Source organism: Balaenoptera physalus, assembly GCF_965194825.1.
Source record: "Balaenoptera physalus genome assembly, chromosome: 21".
NCBI classification, from domain to species: Eukaryota; Metazoa; Chordata; class Mammalia; order Artiodactyla; family Balaenopteridae; genus Balaenoptera; species Balaenoptera physalus.
This window is the reverse complement of record NC_138902.1, coordinates 28,888,513-28,910,529: the sequence shown is the minus strand read 5'-3', so window position 1 is coordinate 28,910,529 and position 22,017 is coordinate 28,888,513. Positions and strand designations below refer to the sequence as shown.

General features: G+C 37.7%; 2 long non-coding RNA genes across 3 annotated transcripts in view; both read right to left on the bottom strand.

Moving 5' to 3' along the window:
* LOC309651652 overlaps positions 1 to 22,017 on the bottom strand; it is a 647,179-nt gene that overhangs the window by 12,387 nt on the left and 612,775 nt on the right. The gene's annotated exons all lie outside the window — the stretch shown is intronic.
* On the bottom strand, positions 12,045 to 16,026 carry LOC309651663. Its single transcript, XR_014258290.1, has 2 exons — positions 14,897 to 16,026; positions 12,045 to 14,109 (listed from the first exon to the last, which is right to left on the bottom strand). It is a non-coding gene; the product is annotated as an uncharacterized lncRNA (long non-coding RNA).

Sequence of the window (22,017 nt, the reverse complement as noted above, 5' to 3'; positions counted from 1 at the left end):
GCCAGTACTGTCTAACAACCACACAGGTGAAGAAACTAAGCCCTGCCAGCGCTTCAGCAGTCCCCAGGGTCACAGCACTCTCTTCCACCCACCCAGCTCCTCAATAACTCTCAATAGGCAACCACTTTTCTGCCTTTAGTGTAATCATGTTTCAACTGACTGGAAGTTCAGTATGTGAGTGAACTTGTTGGCAAGTGGATTCCATAGTTCCCCAGTGTTCTGATAGGGCTTCTTCTATTCAATTCCTTCAGAAATGGAAGCCCAGTAGTCTTACCTGGAAAGCTCAGTGTGTGGCTCCTTTGCATTTCAACCGATCCCCCCGAGTTTTAGTCTCCTATCCTCTGATCTACCACGTGACTCGAGGTGGTGACACTTTCTGAGATTCTTTGGGTGAATCATATTTCTTCTCTTCTGGTACTTACAGTGCAATGTTCTTTATTCCACTAAATCAATTACCAACTAGTCTGTTAAATTCACAAAAAAATGTTCAACGTCCTGTCTGCTATTATCACTTCTCCCATTCTTTCTGTGCTTGGGGGCTTATACATTTTTAATTTCTTTGCTCTCCTTTTAGTTGGTTTTCTTAAGGGAGAGCAGATAACGCATGTACTCAAACTACCACATTTAACCAGAATTTTGAGCAGGGATAGTTCAAAGGAAATTTCATATAAGATTTTCCCTTTTTCTTCCATTCTCTTTCTAGAAGCTCTTTAATATTTTTATTACTTGTAACTCGTGTGTGTGTGTGTGTTTGTGTGCGCACCAAGATAGGATATTGAAAGTTGTCAAGTTTCAGAGTAGTAATAGTGATCAAGTTTATTTTAGTAGTCAAATCAAATGTTAACATTAAACTATAAGTTTGGAAGATTTAATTCATGATTTTTGTCCCCCTGAATCAATATAAAATGAACATTTATAGTTCCATTGCTAGATATGAGATTTTGCAGATGATGTATTGTAGAACAGACACCTTCAAAGGGAAAAAAGTGTTATAAACTTGTAGAGTTCTGTTACCTTGTACACTTTTCTCCTAACCTAATAAACTCAGTAATTGCCATCACTAGGATTTTGAGATTTACGCATTACTGGTTCTTCCTTTCTTCCTAAAGCATTTGTTTCACTGCCTCATTTTGTTGCCTTGAATTAATGAAATCCAGTTCTACAACCACAGTTTCCTCAGGTGTTAGCACCAGGGCTATCCTCCCGACCGTCATCTTCTTTCTATCTGTTCAACTTCTCTTTTGGGGGACATTTCCAAGTTAAGGTTATTAACCTTACCTCATGCTTCCCCTTTCCCTCGTTTTGTCCGGTGTGGGTAATTCAAATGCAGATTGTTTTGGTCACAAAACCCACCTCCTCGAGCACTGAATAGCCTTTCATCTGCTTTTTGCAGCAATCAGTCCATCCTGGAGGGCACTCTGACATCTTTCTGAGTCCGATGGCACCTACCTCTGCCATATTAGCACACTCCCTGTTGCCCTTGGATCTGAACTTCAGTGAAGCCAGCAATAGATCTTTTTTTCTCTTTGTTTGACTGCCCCTGTGTCTCCTAATTTTTTCAAAGGTGAAAGGGAATGATGGGTCTTAAAGTACAGATATAATTTTTCTTTGGCTTGATTTTGGAAATGTTGCTTCCAACAATGTATTTCCCCACTATAAGCACCCCTTTCTAGAGAACATCTTGGGAGATGGTATGTTGTACAAAGAGTGTGTGTGTGTGTATATATATATATATATATATATATATATACACACACACACACACACATATATACTTTTTTAAATCAGAATGCTCCAGGCTTAAATGTAGGCTCCACCTCTCACCAGCTATATAATCTTGGGGATGTAGGAAACTCTCTTTACTTCTTTATCTATGGGACAGGGCTCCTATCTCCAAGGGTTGTTGGAAGGATTAAATGTACTTAAAGTTCCTGGTAGATAGGAGGCACTGCATAAATAGTGACCGTTTTATCATCTGTGTAGAGGTTAACGTTTGCCAGGATATTTTCGGATTACATACCCTGTAATTCAGTACTGCATTCATGCATTTACTCTGATAACACTTCCCTAGGGCACTGAGAAAAGACTTCAGGACTGCCTGAGCCCTGCTTAGATATTTTTCAGCTGTTCTGGCTCTTAAAAAAGAAAGAAAAAAGAAAAAATTCAGGTTTTTAAAAAGAATTAGCTCATTTATTTTTCCTGTGTACTCTCCATTTCTGAGGGGAGGCCCCACAAATCTTCTCTCATCTACAGCTCCAAATAACCACATGATGCATCATTGTGTCTCGTAAGGGGAGAAGGGGCTAAAGACTTGGCAGAAACCAGGGCTAACTGTTCTCCTGTTTTCCAATATTCCCAGGCACCAATCTTTGTAATAATCCTGAACTGTTTCAGCTTAGTGCTAAATATTGGGTTCTGGCCTGATAACCAGATCGTATTCCACTAAAAGGTTGCATTTTCTGATTTCAATATTTAGGCTGTTAAGTGAAATCCCTAAATCCCTCGTCAGAAAGTAATAAAATTGAAGATGATCTTTTCCCAGATGGATCCACATGATCATCATAACATTTGGAGAACTCAAAGCTCAACATCAAAGCAATTAGTAGGGAGTGTGTGTGTGTGTGTGTGTGTGAGGGTTTGTGTGTGTATGTTTAATTGAACATTAAAGTCATTTTTCAAAAAGATTATCATCTCTGGAAAACTTTTCCTTCCTCAGAATTTAGAGAGGTATATAGCTCATTTTCTTTTACTACATAATCTGTCTTTGGCATTTTAAAAACAGAAATACCTTTTTTTTTTTTTTTTTGCTAATACTCTTTTTTTGATTTTTAGTTTCTCAAAGGAAATTCTGCTCTTTGGAAACAAATTAACAGGTACAATTTTTGGTTAAGTCCTTATAATTGTCTTTGGTACATCCATGCTTTTAAAAAACATATTTAAAATTTGAAAATACATTTACTTAAGATAACCAAATTGTCTTTACTGAAATGAATAGCTGTTGTGTTCCAGGTTCTGGTTCTTTGTTTTTGCTGATTTTTTTTAAGGAATCTTGGATATTTTCTATACTCGTACCTGGTGTACACAGACTTGTCTAACTCACCTGTCCAGGCAAGTCCAAATAGTTATATTTTTCACTGTTGTCATTGTGCCACATATTTGACTCCCGGTCTTCTTCAAAAGAGCTGGCTAGATCTCTGCTGTAGTGTAAGATTTATTGTCTCTGAACTGCCACTGCTTCTGAGCTGCTCACACCCATTAATCAGTCTGACTTGCTGACCTTGGTGCGATCTGGAACTGTGTGCTTACCTCAGATCGGTTGTAGCTAGTCTTTATCCATTATATTTCTTGGCTCTAACTTCTCTGTACAATCTCAGTGTAACCATACTGGCAAGTATCTGGGTAGCATTTAGCCTTGAGGGGTTCTATAAGGGAAAGTTCCAACGGGCTTGGATTATATACCCTATAATTCAGAGCCAAATCTGTAAAAGTTTCACATGCCATTTATATTCTGGAGGTGCTTCAGAACTGTCGATTTCAAATAGAGAAGGACAGGCGCTCTGATGGTAGTGTTAAGTCATGGAAAGCTAAAGCAACGAACACCCACATTTAGCGTACCCTTGCCTTGGATTACAGGCCAGCGTTGCATGGTTGCATTTCACCTCATTTGCCTGTGGTTCACTGATTCTGACATCTGATTAAACTGATCAGCCACAACCATCACTAAAGCAACTGCTTGCCAAACACAGTTTGCAAAACAAACTTAGTTTATACTTGTGATTTACTTTATTGCTTCTATTCGGAAGTGTGAATAAATAAGGAATGCGAAATTGAACAGAATTTGAACTAGGAAACAGACCACAGTTTTATATCATAATATGTACATGTATAATAACCACTGTGCATTTGCTTTTTTCTTACTTTGTGAGTCTCTATAATTTCAGGATGCTTGTCATTTTTAGTTAATTCAATCTTGCATGTTTTCTTTCAACAAAACTTGCTATTCAATTTAATTGTCTTTTAAAAAAAACTAAAAGTGCCTGTCAACTTTCAAGTCATACAATGCTTTTGTTAACATCAATCTTTGTTAAAGCAAATATCATTTGAAGATTCAAGCAACATATAACTTGCAAACATTTGATTAAAATAGTTTCAATAATGGATTTTTAGCTTGAATATTTCAAGACAATAAATCAATATTTTCTCTCAAACTCTGATAACATATTTTAAAAAAGTTCTTCAAAACAATAATGAAACTCAAGAAAAAGTAATCAATAAAGCTACTGATGACTCTAGTTGACTTTAATTTAGAAAGCAGATCCAGTTGTTTAATTCAAATAATTAGCAGAAAGAAAAAATGGAGGATTTTAATTTTTCTCAAGAAAATGCTTTCCTATCATTGGTGAAACAGTGAGTTTAATCACAGGCATTTTTTATTCTATCATTCTTTGATTTAAGAAAAAGTGTGTGTGAAGGGGACGTGTTTAGTTTTTATTTTTTTCTAACACATCACGTCAGACTAGTTAAGACATGCTTTTGAACATGATGCAAAAAAGTATCTGCAATAATTGCCACAAAAGTAGTCACCCCCATTAACCAAAACGCCCTTATGTGGCAGGTCAGTATTTATGCATCTCTCCTACAGTCCTTATTCCCTTCTTCCTTCCACTGGGAGGGGTCTTTGTTAAAACAGAGTGAAGGGGCCAGCCAAAGCTTTGTTGGTATAGTAGATATAATTTTCTGGACAAATTTCATGAATGATAAAAACGCCAGTTTATTTCTTCTACAGCTGAGTGTCATTTTTATTTTGAGAATCCCATTTCATCAGGTAGTAGACACTTGGTGTCCATTAATTAAGAGTTTCCTTTGGCGATTTCAATACCCTCTTTCTCCAGGATCAAATCTAACTTCTCGGAAGCATTTCTTACGCCAGGTATGCAGGGTGGAGGGGCCTGTCGTTCTTGGTCATGGTCCTGTCTCTGTACATCGGCATCTGCAGAGATGGACATTTTCTCGTTCGGTCTCCCCAGCTGCCAGTTCCCCGCTGAGCCCCCTCTTCTCTCACCACAAGCCCCTTTTATATCCATATCTTTCCTTCAGCTGCTTCTTCATCCCTTTTTGGCAAACAGAAGTATTCGGCTCTTTCCCTGGCTCTCTAGGGCCTTAGGCCCCCAGGTACAGGTCTCCGTGAACCTTTGGCCCAAGAGCTTAGACACACCACACAGTTTACTCTTATTCCTGAGTCACATGGTGTCCCAGAGGGCCTGCTGTTCCCCTGGACTCAGGATTAGGGCACCCCTGAGCTCTCATATTCACCAAACCTGTCTGGGGGTCCTAGTGCCCTCCCAGGAGGTATCTGGGGCCCTTCATGGCAGTCAGTGGAGTGGAAACAATTAAGGGGAAGATGGAGTGGGTGAGGCAGGGAACAGTGGCAGCGCCCCGTGGGACATGAGTCTTCCTGCTCATTCGTGGTGGATCTGTCCAGGCAGAAGAGGAAAAGTAAGGCCCTGCTTCGAAGCACCCTCTCGACTCAAGGTTGCTTTGTGATTGGCCTTAATGAATTTTTTGTTTTTTGTTTTCTTCCTTTTAAAGGATTATATCCTTCCAAAACCAGCCTGTGGAACTGAAGTAACTGAGTATGTGTAAAAACAAGTCAAAGTTTATAAAATTCAAGTGAAACTTTACATATCATATATTATTTATGTAGACTCATCAGTCTTGACTCCTTCAAGCCCTCTTGTCTACCCTCACTCTAGTTTCAAACTCACACACATATATACGTGGGTCCCAGTCACCCTGACTACTCAGTTCCTACACCACACTGTGTTATCTCCTGTAGCAAGGATTTTTGTCTAGAACATTCTTTCTTTCTACCCACAACCCATGCTTCACATGGATAACTTCTGTCCATCCTTCAGATCTTCATTTTGGGTAATAGGCTTAGGAAAATCTTTCCTAAATCCTTAAGTTCAAGCCCAGAAACCCTTATATGTGTGTCCATAGTATCCCATAGCATTTTGTATGCTATTATCATAAATTTAATAACGTTATATATAATTGCCCAGATTCTCCAATAGACTAAGCTCTGAGGGCAGGTTCCATGTCTGTTTTGTCCACTGTTCTATTCTCGTGCCTAGCACAGTGCTTGCTTGAGACGTGGTATAAGTTTTGAAAAATATGTATTGCATATAGCAAAAATCAGAATCAAAGAATCAAAGCAAGTCCCAAGAAAAGTTATACATTTGATCTAATGACATTAAGAGACTGGCTTCAGAGAATGGTGGTATACAGGTCTTAGATATCAGGGACAACTTCTGTTTTGTTGTTTCCTGAATATATAGTCAGCTAAACATATAGGCAGCTAAAGAATTGTGGACGTGGCCTAAAAGAAACCTATTACAACTAGGCTGTATTGATGATGACTTTACAAATAGATATTGATGGGGACCAAATATATCATGTTTTCTTATTCAGTTTATTATGTGTAAGTACAGTTTGCATTAACATAAAATCATATGAAGAGGAGGAAGCTTATTTCATAATTTTGTAATTATAATAAGAGAAGACCAGTGAATACAGTGTAAAAAAATAATTTTCCTACAGCAGATACAATAAATATTTCACTAGCAACTCAGTAGGACAAAGAAAAAACATTGTCCTGAAGGTGAAAAAGGAAATTTAATGTCTACAATGAATGTAGTACTTCATATAAAATAAGAAAATGCTGAATTAGCCCCTCATATAATTTCACCTCACCCAAATCATACAAGTTGTTTATTATCCTTGTTTTAACAGGTAAGGAGACAAAGTTGTCAAGAATTTATTGCTAATAGAAGTTGTGTAATAACAACAACTTTTACTTATTACATTCTTATTATGTATCAGGCCTGTGCTAAGTGATTTATATTTATTATCTTTATATTTATGACAATCAACTAGCATAGATATTACCATTATTCCTTTTTTACGTATAAAAAATTTAACCTCGAAAGTTTAAGAAACTTGGTCAAGGGCACACCTCTAGTGAATGACAGGGCTTGGATTTGAACACAAGACTGAATCTTTCCACCAGATACTTTCCAATCTAGATGAAGAGTTACAGTATGGTCTCGTTATCAGTTAATCTCATTTTCATGCTCATTTTTGCTTCCTGTGGCTGCTGTATCAAATTACTACAGACTAGGTGGTTTGAAACAACAGAAATTTATTCTCTCACAGTTCTGAAGGCCAGAAATGTGAATTCAGCATGTTGGCCAGGCTGTGCTCCCTCCCGAGGCTCTAGGGGCGATTTTGTTCTTTGCCTCTTCCAGCTTCGGGTGGTTGTTGACATTCCCTGGCTCGTGGTTGCTCCCTCTGATCTCTGCCTTTGTCTTCACATGGCCTCCTCCTTTGTGTGTCTCCTTTTCTGTCTCTTACAAGGACACTTGTCATGGGATTTAGACAGGAGGTCATCCAGAATGGTCTCATCTCAAGATCCTTAACTTAATTACATCCGCAAAGACCCTTTTTCCAAATAAGGTGGTATTCACATTTTCTAGGGATTTGCACATGGACATATTTTGGGGGGATTCAACTTCAGTCCACTACACATGCCTTGAAATTGTTTTATAGGCAAGACCACCTAATAATAGGGACCTTTAATTAAACTCTCATGGATGATCTCATGTCTAAGTTATTTTCCAGTCTACTGATTATTCAATAATGTAGAACAAGGTTCTAATAAAGTTATTTATTGCCCTCAATACAGCATAGAATTTTATTATCATTTTATTATCATTTTAACTCTTAGAAGTTTTTGATTCTTTGAAACAGTTATTTTTGTTTACAAAAAGCATCATACAAAGAAAAAGTCTACGCAATATTAAAATAATAAGTGTGAAAAATTTGGGATAGTTTGAAAAATATCAATTTTTCTTTGAGTGTCTCAAATATATTACTTCCTGCTTCAATACCCAAGGGATCTGACAGCATAAGGAGAGATTATTATTTCTTACAAAAGGCATGCTAAGTTAAAAAAGTTAAATAAAATTTAACTTCTCACATTCAAAATAAAATTTTGCATTCAAACAACAGATTTGAAAGCCAGACTCTGTGAGAAAGAATTTCCTACACTTCCTTAGTCTGGATGATTGCAGCCATGGAAATGATAGAATTTATTGCTCAATGTGGAAAAGCTTTTTCCACCATGATGGTTAAGTCTTAGGTTTGTTGTTCTGTGTAGAAGGAGGATATGATCAGTGAGAATGGGGGAACGGCAACTCCTTTCTAATCCTGGAGGATGGCGACAAGGAGATGAAAGCCAGGAAAATGAGACAGGCCGGAGAGGCAGTCAGTCAAGCACGTGTCCTCCTGTCCCTTCCCTGGACTCCCGCCCACGTGATGAAAAGCAAGAGGAGGGTCTGCTAAGTTGAGGGAATGCAAAGCACAGAGGAGACTCAGGAGATTTGACACTCTTGAGGATCTGCTCTTTAGGGTTCTAGCACCATGTGAGGTAGACCCCATAGTTAAGTGGGACATGTATACACTATTGATACTATGTATAAAATTGACAACTAATGAGAACCTACTGTATAGCACAGGGAGCTCTACTCAATGCCGTGTGGTGACCTAAATGGCAAGGAAATCCAAAGAAGAGGGGATATATGTATATGTATAGCTGATTCATTTTCCTGTACAGTAGAAACTAACACAACATTGTAAACTATACTCCAATAAAAATTAATTAAAAAACAAAGACGGGCTTCCCTGGTGGCGCAGTGGTTAAGAATCCACCTGCCAGTGCAGGGGTCATGGGTTAGAGCCCTGGTCTGGGAAGATCCCACGTGCTGCGGAGCAACTAAGCCTGTGTGCCACAACTACTGAGCCTGCGCTCTAGAGCCCACGAGCCACAACTACTGAAGCGCGCGAGCCTAGAGCCCGTGCTCCGCAACAAGAGAAGCCACCGCAATGAGAAGCCCGCGCACCACAGCGAAGAGTAGCCCCCGCTCGCCGCAACCAAAGAAAGCCCGCGATGAAGACCCACCACAGCAATGAAGACCCAACACAGCCATAAATAAATAAATAAATAGATAGATAGATAGATAGATAGATAAAATAAATTTTAAAAAAAAGGAGGGAGGGGCCGTGTGGGTGGGCAACGAGGGTCTACTTTGCCCTTTAAGGCTTTGTCACAGATATATGTAGACACTGCTTTATGTGCTTTATATTTAAATACTTATTTAATCTTCACAACAATATGAAGAACTTGGGGAATGCATTTTTTAAAATGGTGAGACTTACCCCAAATTACACTACTAAACAGAGAGACAGAGATTATACACTAGGCTATTTGGATGTAGTGCCTTTAATCACTGTGCTGTATGGCTGGATATGAAGCTGTTATCTCAAAATATTAACACGAAGACTCTTTAAATTATTGGATCTAATGTCAGTTTCAACCAGATTAGACATTTAATTTTTTATGCTGTTTCATGGATGGGGTATAATTGAGAGGATGAAGTGAATTATAAAACAATAATAGAGGAATTTCCTCTACAAATGTGTTTTCTGTATATATAAACAAATATATAAATATATATACACATCTGTGTGTGTATATATATATATATGTATATACACACATATTTATATTCATACACACACACACACACACCCTGAATTTCCCTTACCTTAGAACTTTTATAGCTATCTGTTTATATATTTCTTTGGAAGAGGATAGTGAGCAAGACTCCCCTAGAGGATGACAGCTGTCTGCATGGGCTCCTGAGTCACCAAACCTGACTCTATCCAACCCAACTTAAACTTCAGAGTGAATGTTGAGTCCACCTGCTTTGTGTGTGGTGTTCTGGCAGAGTTCAACAATGCAATTCATTTTGAAAACATTTATTGTGCACCTATCATGGGATGGCTCATTTCAGACTTCGGGATATGTGAGTAACATACATTCTAAGGTGGGGAAAACAGACAATAAACACAATATAAAATAAAGAGAATTTTAGAGGGGGTTGAGTGTTACTGGAAGAATACAGCAAAAGGTACAGAGGATAGGAATTACAGAATTTGGGATTGCCATTTCAAATAGAATGGCCACTTTAAAAATGTTTTCGAGTGTTGCAAATGTATTCAATTTTAGAAAATCTTGGACAGTAATGTAAATCCAGAACTAGAATAAATAGTTGTAAAGAAATAAACTGAAAATCTAAAATTAATGTATTGGAAATATTTTGAAACTTTTAAATTATAGCAAAGTCACTGAAATAGCTTACTTTCGTAAAGGCTCCTACTTTATTTTGTTCTCAAAGGTTAGGCGAAAAGATATTTATATCTTCAGAAATGCAGCTCAGCTCTGTAGAAATGAGAAAGTGGTGCATCCAATTATTGATAAGCAGGCCGAGTGCTGAAAGACCAGGCATCTGAGCCAGTGCTTCAATCAAGGCACGTGGTAGATTGACTGCAGCAACGGCTCAATTTGTTCACACCCCTATATCCATGCACTTTGGCAGTGCCCTCTCATGCAGACTCTAGGATTGGATATCTGATGGCTTTGACAAATGAGTCATTAGCAAATATGATGCATGCAGAGACTTGAAAAATGCTTGTGCATTAAGGCTTGTTTATTGCTGCTCTTGGAGCCCTAGATCACTAAGCAGATAAGCCCAGATCAGCCCTCTGGAGGATGAAAGACACCCAAATAACAGTTGATTATCCATCAGATATCTGAGAGGCCAGGCTATCTCAGCTGACCCACAAGCTGACCAAGGTTATCACAGATGCTTAGATAAGTCTACCTGAGAACCGAACTGCCCAGCAGAGTCTGGCCCAAATTGTCTACTCACAGAATAATGAGCTAAATAAATAGCTGTTGTGTTAAACCAGTAAAGTTAGGATGGTTTGTTACACAGCAAAAGGTAACTGACACAGTCTATTTAACCACTTCAGTGCTGATAGCTCATCATAGGATATTTTAGCCAAGAACTAGTTAATCTTATTCATAGGCTTTTATGTTTTTCTCAGTTGGAAATATTTCATAAAGACAAACTAGTTGCTATGTAAATAAAATGATATATCATTATGCGTACTTTTTTGTTATTTATGTAGACAGTGAGCAAATATAATTGTTTGGACTCCTAGGAACATTTACAAGTTCTAGGTAGACATTTATCAAATTTTCATTGTTAGGTCTAGGCACACTCTTCCCCCACTGCTTCCAAAATAGTTACCTGCTTGTTGCACATCTACAGAATGCATTTGTCAATTCAGAGAAACAAGACCAGCAGTTATGCTTGATTATACAGAATAAATACATAGTATGAAAATTGAAATTAGACATGCTTATTATAAAATGTGATGATTATTTCCATTCCAGCACCAAGCTGAATAAAACACCTGTTGATCTGGATTGAATTTCAATTTGCTAAGGTTGATGTGAGCCAACCTCTGTCCAGCAATGTTTGAATAGAAAAGCTTGCAAGGCCAGTAGCCTATTCATCGCAGGTGATTAAAAAAAAAGTCAGTAAATTACTTTTTACTACAGGAGAAATTTCTGCTTCATATGCCAACAAAGAGTTGAAATGCCAGAAGCAGTTGAGGACTAAATTACTAAACACTTATTTTATCACATCAGAACGGTAATTCCAGTGCTTGATTACAACAAGCAATCCAACTGCATGAATGTGGACTGCAAGGCACCCAGGCTTTTATATTCATTAGAAAAGTGATTGATTCTGGAAAGTTACCACTAATAAACCTACAGTATTTTCTCAGTATTTTAACAGAGCTACAGTATTTTCTCTGTTATATGGGCACAGACACATTGTTTGATCAATGACATTGAGCAAAGGAAAAGCACTCATTGCCTCTAATCTCTTTTCACATCCTTCTGAATTGTACCATCAGTCCCAGCAGCAGCATGGCATGTACATTTGGACCCCGTGTAAGCCTAATGTGGACTCCTCTGTGTACAACAGAAAGTTCTTATTTGGCTTCACAAGCTGTATATAATTTTTTTTTCTTTAAACCTTTCTTGGTGTTATTTATTTATTTATTTATATTTATATTTTTGGCTGCGTCGGGTCTTAGTTGTGGTATGTGGGATCTTTGTTGTGGCATGCAGCATCCTCCGTTGTGGCGTGAGCACTCTGAGGCGCATGGGCTTCTCTCTCTGCTTGTGACACGTGGGCTCTCTAGTTGTGGCCTACGTCCTCAGTAGTTGTGATCCGTGTGCTCAGTAGTTGTGGTGCACAGGCTTAGTTGCCCTATGCCTGTGGGATCTTAGTTCTCGGACCAGGGATCGAACCCGAGTCTCCTGCATTGGAAGGCAGATTCTTAACCACTGGACCACAGGGAAGTCCCCTGTATATAATTTTTGATAATAAAATTACATTGTTGAAGATATTTTGAAGCAGAATCTAATGTCACAAATGACCATAAAATAGTTAATCAAAAAAATTTTAATTTATACAAAAGTATAATTTCTTGTTGTGATTTGGCTTCAGCAAAATCATCTGTAAGTTATGCAGTTTTCAGTTATCAGCTGCTTGAACTTCTATGCAAGTTAGTGTTTCATCTAAGAACATAGCTCTATAGAGTTTCCATAAAACAGTTTTTAATTAGTTTTAATCAAAGAATGTTGTTCCATAGTAGGTATACTAAATGAAGTTTTCATAAATAAAATTAAGATGGAAATCCTAGTTACTTTTTATATTATTGAAAATGTGATTTTAGCTATTCTATGTTTGTTTGATTTCCATTGAAATATTAAAATCAATTTGCTAGTCTCCACAAAAATCCTGCTGGTGTTTTGATTGGCATTGCATTGATTTTATAGATCAATTTGAGAAAAGTTTACATCTTAAAAATATTGATTTTCTAATCCATGAACAAGGGTATATACATCACCATTTATTTAGAACTGTAATATATTCTCACAGCAAGGTTTATAGTTTCCAGTGTGAACACTTCCCACATCTTTTGTTGAATTTATCAGTAAATATTATATATTTTTGTGCTCTTATACAAGGTATATTTAAAATTTTAATTTTCTGATTATTTGTTGCCAGTATATATAACTGCAGTTGATTTTTGTATATTGGCATTGCATCGTAGCCTGCCATCTTGGTAAATGCACTCATTAATTGTAATAGGGTTTTTCTAGATTCCTTAAAATTTTTATGTGCAGAGGAAAAAATTTAAATATCTGCTCTTCAGAAATTCAGTATTCTTAACTGAATATGAAAAGTAAAATACAAGTGAGATACAGTATTTGTAATACTACATATATCTTACACAGACTTGTATCCAAAAGGTATAAAGCATTTTTACAGCTACGTGAAAATAATAATAATATTGATAATGATAATGATGATGGTGATGATGATAGGACAATTGAATATAGGCAAAAGATTGAAGCAGACACTTCACAATGTTAGATACATGAGCCACAAGCAGATGGAAAGCTGCTTGACATTATTAGTTTTCAGGAAATGCAAATTAAAATCACAATGAGATTTTACACACACCAAAGTAAGTAAAATTAAAAATCCTAAAATAAGAAGATTTGGCAAGGTTGTGGAGCAAACAGAATTCTTATATATTGCTGATGGATTTGCAAAATGGTACAACTACTCTGCAGAATTGTTTACCAGTTTCTTACTTTTAGGTATTTACCCCGAAGACATTAAAACATATGTCCGCAAAAATATTTATAGAGACATGTTCACAGAAGTTTTATTCATGATAGCCCCAAATGGGAGACAACTCAATGTCCATCAAATAACATGGAAAAACAAATTGTGGTATAAGCATACAATTAAATGTTCAGCAGTAAAAAGGAACAAACTATTGATGGTTGTGAAACACATGAATCTTACGTTATTTTAGATGTCTCTTCCAAATAGATGGATTGTTTTCCAATTCAGTAAGACAGTCTTTGCTAGACTACTGGAAACTTCAGTTGGTAGGTTTATTTGAAGTTTTGATATAATGATACTTATTTCTAAATTCTATGTTTTGGTGGTATTTAAAAGCACTGCCTCTTGAGACAGACTGCATGGGATTGAATCTTGCCTCCTCTCTTGGACAGTTATTTAATTTCTCTTCTTCTAAGGTTTGTATCTGTAAAATACAAATAATAATAATAATAATAGTAGGTGCTCAAAAGTTTATTGTGATTATTAAATGAATTGGTATATTTAAACATGTTTCAAACACTGGCAAATAAAAAATACTGTATAAGGCTTGGTTATTAGTATTATTGAACCTTCTATATGTCTTGCTTTTCCTGTGTTTCTTCTCTCCCTACTCCCCTCCCTTCTGAGTCCTTATGAAATGATTAAAGTTTTTAATTTTCTTCTCCTTTATGATTAGGAAGCTATATCTTACATTATATTATTTTAATAGCTACTCATACATTTTGAGCATTCATATATAAGTCCTAAGGTTAATAAAATCTTTACTTTCTTCTCCCCAAATCCAAAGGCCTTAGGATACTTTATTTTCCGTAAACCCTCTCAGAGTACATTTGCAATTGTCCGATTTTTAAAACTTCTAGCTTTTATAACCTACAAATTAAACCTTATTTAATATTTTACACAGAGTATATTTAGATTATCCTTATATTCCTTACTTTCTCTTCCTTGATGGATTTCAGACCTTCTTTATGGGACCAGTTTCCTTCTTTTTGAAGCAGAAGTTATTTTATTGAGGGTCATTTAAAAGTAAACTCAGTTTCTCTTCATCTGTATTTTTTTCTCGTTCTTGAAAAATATTTTACCTGTGTAAACAATTCTAGATGGACCACTATTTTCCCTGAACATATTGAGGGCATTTCACTGTATTCTGTTGATAACCTAGCTGTCAGTCTAAATTGTACTTTAGTGGGATTTGTACTTCTTTCAGGTACCTGTGAGCACTATAGACCCAGGTCTACTTTATATTCCGATTTTCAGCTTGTGTACTGAGGTCCACACCAACACTGTAGATCCAGGTTCCAAACCAAAGGCAGGTCAGTGGACTTCAAATTAACAGGGGAAATGTTTTTAATTTTTCCTCCATCCTCATTCACGTGGAGTCAGCAGTTAGGTGGATTGTTTTTCAGTTTTCCCAGGGTTCTGGCTTCATGCAAGTGGTCTCAGATTGGAAACTCTGGGCCACAGGGATCTGGTCCAGGATGCCCTGTGGTCCCAAGGGATCTTGTGGCCTCAGTGCTTACTTTCCTCCCTGTGCTTGTGCTCTTGCCTAGCTCCAGCCCACACAGACTGCCTGTTATGAAGTTAATTGATGAGGTTAGAAAACAGAACGGAATATATGAAGAGTATCCAAAAGAAATCACTCATAAAATCATTGGTACATTTAAAAAATTATTAGCATATAACAATGCTAAGTAGTTTATTTTACTGTAAGTATGTCCAATTTGTTATTATTAGTTTAAAAGTAAACCTGCTAATACTTCTCCCAGAAATTCATTACTGCATTGGATTCCTCTCATTTGAGCATAGCTAAGATTATTATTTAGATGTTGCGTGGGCATGACAATTCTCAATAGCTATTTGATTCATTCTAATTAATAAATGCCTATACTCTAAATGTGTTAATAGGGCTCCCTAGTTTCTTTCTTTTTTAAAATATTTATTTATTTATTTGATTGTGCTGGGTCGTAGTTGTGCCAGGTGGGCTCCCTAGTTGTAGCTCCAGGGCTACTTAGTTGTGGCTTGCCAGCTCCTTTGTTGCGGCAGGCGGGCTCCTTAGTTGCAGCTTGCCGCCACCTTAGTTGCGGCATGTGAACTCTTAGTTGTGGTATGTATGCGGGATCTAGTTCCCTGACCAGGGATAGAACCCGGGCCCCCTGCATTGGGAGCATGGAGTCTTATCCACTGAGCCACCAGGGAAGTCTCAGGGCTCCTCAGTTTCTAATTCATTTATTTTATTCAACAAATATTGAAGGATTTTCAGCAGGGGAGCAACATAATCAGGCTTACACGTTGAAAGGATCACTTGGCAGTTTTAGGAGGCAGAGTGGAAGCAAGAAACCCAGCTAAGGCAAAGTGCGGTTATAGGATCTCATGAGAGCAGACTAAATAAGTATGCAGAGTCAGATTGCAGGAGGATTTTTAGTACCTGGGACAGAGTTTTGTTTCATTTTTAAATACAATGAAAAGTCACTGGAAGATTTTAAGTGCACAATCTCACTGTGTAATCTGACTCACATTACATTAAGGTTATTCTGTCTGGCATGTGGAGAATAGATCATGGTTGGGAAGAGGGGAGAGTGGAAATTTGGGACCAATGTAGGAAGCTATTGCCAGATGCTAGACAAGAGATGATTGCAGTGAGGAATGGGATGGAGACAGTGGAGATGGAAAAAGTGAATCTATACAAAGTGTACTTTGGAGTTAGACCAGACAGGATAATTGGATATGAAGGGAGAGAAAAATGGAGAGGGAAGGATTTCTGGTTTTGGTAACTGGGCTATAGTAGTTCAGTAAATTATAAAACTATAACTATATATATATAAACTAATATATACATATATGTACTTTTAATACTCTGTTTTGCTTTGATTTAATGGGATTGTACTATATGCATTACTCTAAGCATGACTTGCTTTATCACTTAACATTTTAAAGTGCTTGATGCATAGTGGGCTTAAATAATATTTTATTGAACTGAGCTGGAACACTTCCTAGAGTTTATTCTTATTTCAAGGATGTCCTATTTCTAATCCACCGTTTGTATAGAGTGAGTTTCCGAAACTTTTAAAAAAACTGTCATGCTCTTATTTGAAACCTGTCAGTGGATCTTCACTGCGCTCAGCATAAGACCAAAAGACCACAACATAGCACACAAAGTCCTTCATCTAAGTAGCTTTATTTTACAACAACTTCCTAACCCAAGCTGTCCCTTTTTCCTTCATTCAATATTGTGGATATACTGAGCTAATTATAGCTCCTCAAATGTGGGACTCCTTAGCTTGGAATACTCTACTTCCCCTCTTACTGTTATCACACATTGGTGTTTTTTCTTTTCTAGTTTCCCACATCTAAGTTAGATGCCTTTCTATGTGTGCCCTAAACCATGGGCCCTCCCCTATCATAGTGGTATCTCATCGTCCTATAATTGCCTATTTTATATTTTCCCCATTGGACAATACGTCCCTTAAAGCCAGAGATTTCTTTCCCTGTAGTTTTATCCTCAGGACCATGGTGCCATACTAGGAGCTTGATAAATACATTACACAAATAAATGAAAATTATTATACGGCAGAGAATAAAGGTCCTAAAGAAAATATGTAGAATGAAAAGAGCACAAGGCCTGGGGAACACTAATATTTAAGGAATGGGGAGGATCATAAAACATGAGGGAAAAAAACAAAAGGAACTCCTGTAAAGATACAAGGAGAATGTGCAGAGTTTGTACCACGGTGGTCCAGGAAAAAAATAGAATTTTGAGAAATGAGTGATCAATAATGTCAAATGCATGTAAAAGTCAAGAATAATGTCTGTGAAATATATAATAGATTTGGCAATTAAAAAGACATTAATGACTTTATGAGAGCAGTTTCAGTATATTGGTTGATACAGAAGCCAGATGATGGAGCGCTGTGTAATAAATGGAACAGAAGAAGTCGATGACAGCACAGCACGGCTGTAACACAGCGGGAAACACTTTGCGTTCTGTGTCATCCTCCTACTCACTGCTTTCTATGGATGGTGAATCCTGGTGACTAGCAGATGTTTAATTTCCTGAGTGCAAAAAAGTCATGGCTTTTAATAGACCTGAAAATAACAATGGGTAATGCAAATTTGGATAAGCTTGTAGAAGAGACAAACTGCGAATGTGGATGAGCCTGTAGAGAAGACAAGAAAAGGGCAGAGATGTGGAAAGTCTCTGAGGTGGAGAATTCTCAACTGAGGGAAGTTTGAAGGACTGGATAAAAAGGAGGTTCACTGAGGCAGTGGGTGGAACTTTGCAGCAGATACCAGAGTGGAAAGATTGGGCAGAGATGTCTGTGTCGGCCGTGAGACTACGCCTCACAGACCTCCAGCTACAGAGAGTGTTACTGACCTAGAGCCTGGCTGCTGAGCTCTGAAATCCATCTTGGATTTGTGCTGTGACCACACTTCCCATGGGCTGCTCACCAGTCAGTGACTGAGGGCTGCAGGGATACTAAGGAGACATGGGCTGCTCGTGGCCAACTTCGGCTCAGGGACACCCCTGTGGCCTTGCTGAACCTTCTTTAGACTTGACAGCAGTAAGATGCTTCCTCCCAGCCTTCTCCCGCTCCTTTACCATTTTTCTCTCACAGGATTTTTTCCTAACAAAATCCTTGCATATTTAGTCCTGTGCTTCTCAGAGGCTCCAGAATAACATAATAGCCAATGAATATTTTCACTTTTGAAGGGAGGTGAATTGCTGTTGTTTGTGACAGACCCCTCCCCCACTCATGTTTCCTCAATAGATATTCAGTAAAATATCCATTTCTCACTAATGCTCACTGCAGTAGGTCTTCTTTGGGGAGGAGGGATAAAGTGAAATGATGAGTACTGTTCAGGAATGTCACAGGTTAAGGACAGAAGCTGCCCAGTGACATTAAATTCCTTGCGTTAAGTAAAACTGTGAGTATCAAGGTGATGCTTATTTTGTTTTATTGAAGTATAGTTGATTTACAATATTGTGTTAGGTTCAGGTGCACAAGGTGATGCTTATTAATGCTGAAGATGCAGTTATATCATTCAGGAATCTTACTTTTTACATCACAGAATTTATGTGGTTCCAGATTGTGGAATATCCTGAAAGATAGAAGGCAAATAATAAATCTATAGAAATAAAGCAAAATAACAGTGTGTAGGATACAGCTTCAAAGATGAATATTAGAATATAAGGTCTCCAGGACACTTTAATTACCACTGACTACCATCTCCTAATTATGAATGGACTAAGGATACATGGCTTGTTCAAGGTGATGCAGCCTATAGTTATTGAGCCATAAGTAGTAGCCAGTCTTGAGCCCCTGTCTGACAGACATCTGACGTCTAGTGCTCTTTTGAACATATTAGTGAGAAAAAGGGCAGCCTGTTAAGATTTCACAAGATCAAATGTATGAAAAGAAGAAATATGTGTGGATACAGGGCTATACAACTGCATTCATTTATTTTTCCTTCGTTAAAGATATCTGTGACTAATTGAGGGATGACTATGTAGTTGCTCTTATTTCACCTGAACTAGCAATTCCTCATAAGATGCACAAGAGGGAAACAATGAAATTCTGTTTTTACAGATGATGAAAATGAAGCTCATAGAGAGGTGAAGTACTCAAGATTATATAGATAAGCCCACTTCTTCCAAACTCTACAACAGGGACTGGCTATTGAATCTTAGGTACCTTTCAGAGCTTTCTAATTTTCTATCTGAAAGCCCATCTAAATTGGCTTTAGATACCTACTATATACTTATATTTTCATATAATTTGTTTATCACAGACAAAAAGTAACAGATGTATTTAATGACTTTGAAAACTTTTAAACAGGTGGGCCTCAAAATATGTGAAATGAGCATATTGCTGTTGTTTATTATAGTTTTCCTTCTTTCTATTTTTGATGAAAATCCCCAAGGCCTTTGGATACTTAAAAAAAAAAACAACATTTGTTTATGTTCTTTAATATAAATAATTTTTTTAAAGTGTTGATTTATGTGGTGTCCAAAACAATGATTCTGAACAATATAAGCAGATGTTACAAATCCTGGACAAGATCTGGAAATGTGTTGTACTGTCTAGCAAGCTGTTTTTGTTTGAATCAAGTATGAAAGTTAGCTTAAAACTTTAATACATACTCCTGGTTTAAGTATTACCAATATATATTAATACTGTTTTCTAACAGTTGTAATTTCCTTTACTCAACTCCCTTGACTGATACCTTTTATTGAAGTATTCACTGCTATCAGGAGAAAAAAGAATGCAATTAAGCATGTGTACAGAAATATATAGCCATAGGCCAAGATGTTAAGTAAACTAGATCTGTTTTTTTTTTCTCTCCTTCCTTGTGCTATGGCCTTCTTTAATTTAAAACTCTACTGTTCTTACTTTTACAATTTATGATATAGTTAACTGTATGTATATTTTATAGTGAGGAGGGTCTGAATTTTCTCATCCCACCCCTTCTACCATGACCAATCCCTGTTGTGTCCTCAGTCACAGATATCTAGGGTGTTTGAAAACAACAGGAAAGAGCTAGAGAAATGGTAATGTCCTGAGATTGTGCTATAAATTATGGCCAATATTAGCAAGAGGAAGTTCCTTGGCTTGGTAGATGTGTTCCTATAAGTTTTAAAAGGAAGGTGGTAGATGGCTGCCATATTCTCTCCTTATTCTCATGACATGAGGTCTGAAACCAAATTCTTCTAAGCCTAGCAAAGGAATTCGCAGATGATACTGAATGACAGGCTTTCTGAGATGAAGGAAAAGAGAAAAAAAGTGAAGCCATATGATGAGAGAAGAGGGGCAGAGACTGAAGAACTGTGAAACATGGGAGAAGAACATGGGAGCCAATCCCTTAGACTTGCTATGAATGATAGATAACTTGAGGAAAATCAGTAAAGGACACTTTGCACTATTTCCTGAACTCTCTGTGTGTATTTGATCTTGTAATAGGTATGTGTTTTCCTTCCTGGTATGGGATTCTATCTTCCTTCATTTGAGATATAAACACACCTATGAAAGGCTTTCAAAATTAATGAAACAATAATTAGGTATTTAAAGCATAACTGAATTTTATGAAACCTTATAAAATTAAGTAGCAGAGGAATTTAGTTGTAACACCCAACTCCTTGATTTTACACATGAAAAAACTTATATTCAAATAAGTGAAGATTTTCCCAAGCTCATGGTAGTAATGATGAGTAGATCCAGTACTAGAGCCAGTCTCCGATTCCTAGTTTTCTTACTGCAATAAGGGGTCTTAGTCATTTTGGGCTGCTCTAACAAAATACCATAGCTGGGGTGGCTTATAAACAACAGAAATTTATTTCTTACAGCTCTGGAGGCTGGGAAGTCCAAGATCATGGTGCCTGCAGATTCGGTACCTGCTAAGAGTCCTCTCCCTGGTTCATAGATGGCCTCTTCTCGCTGTGTCATCGCCTAGTGGAAGGGGTGAGGGCGCTCTGTGGGGTCCTTTTTACAAGGGCACTAATCTCATTCAAGAAGGTTCCACACTTATGACCTAATCACCTTCCAAAGGCCTCACCTCCTAATACCATCACATTGGGATTAGGATTTTCATGTATTAGGGGATACAAACATTCAGTCTGTAGCATAAGATTTTTTTTCTTTTTTGGTGATGAAACTAACCAGGTAAAGTAAAAAAACCTACAGTTCCTATGGTGATTCACACACTTCCCGGACAATGGAGTAACGGAAAATGTGGCAAGGAACTCTTGGACCCTCGAGCTACCTTAGAGTAGTTGACACGTTGGTGAACAGGAGTGGAAATTCAGGTGGCATGTGAGAATTCAGGGGTAGAGAATGATGACTCACACACAGAGAAAGAGAGAGGGAGGGAGAGAGAGAGAGAGAAAAACCACAAAAGTTAGGAAAGCCTCTAGCAGGTAATATGTGTAGGAAAATTTGGGGAGAGGGATACATGTCCAGTCGGGCTTCTTTTGGAGCTTTCTACTTACAGAACTTTCTGCGCAAAGCACTGGGACGGTCATTTGTCTGCTAATGCTCTACCCGAGTCCTTCCCTTCCGTGCTCCTCTCTGTATCACAGGGGTCAGGATATCTGCAAACTATCTTTTCCAGACTCCCTTGGGGAAGATTTTCTAGTAAGTTGTTGACAGTGGAAGGCACTGGCAGAGATTGGAAGGGGGGGAAGAAGGGCAAACCAATATTTTCAGCCACTGTTTTGCTCCTGGAAGTGTCTTTGGCAAGTGTCAAGCGAATGCTGGGCTGGGCTCCCGCTGGGACAGCACTGTTCCTACAGCACCTGCTGTAGCAGTGGACGCTCCAGCAGCTCCAGCAGCCCAGGACT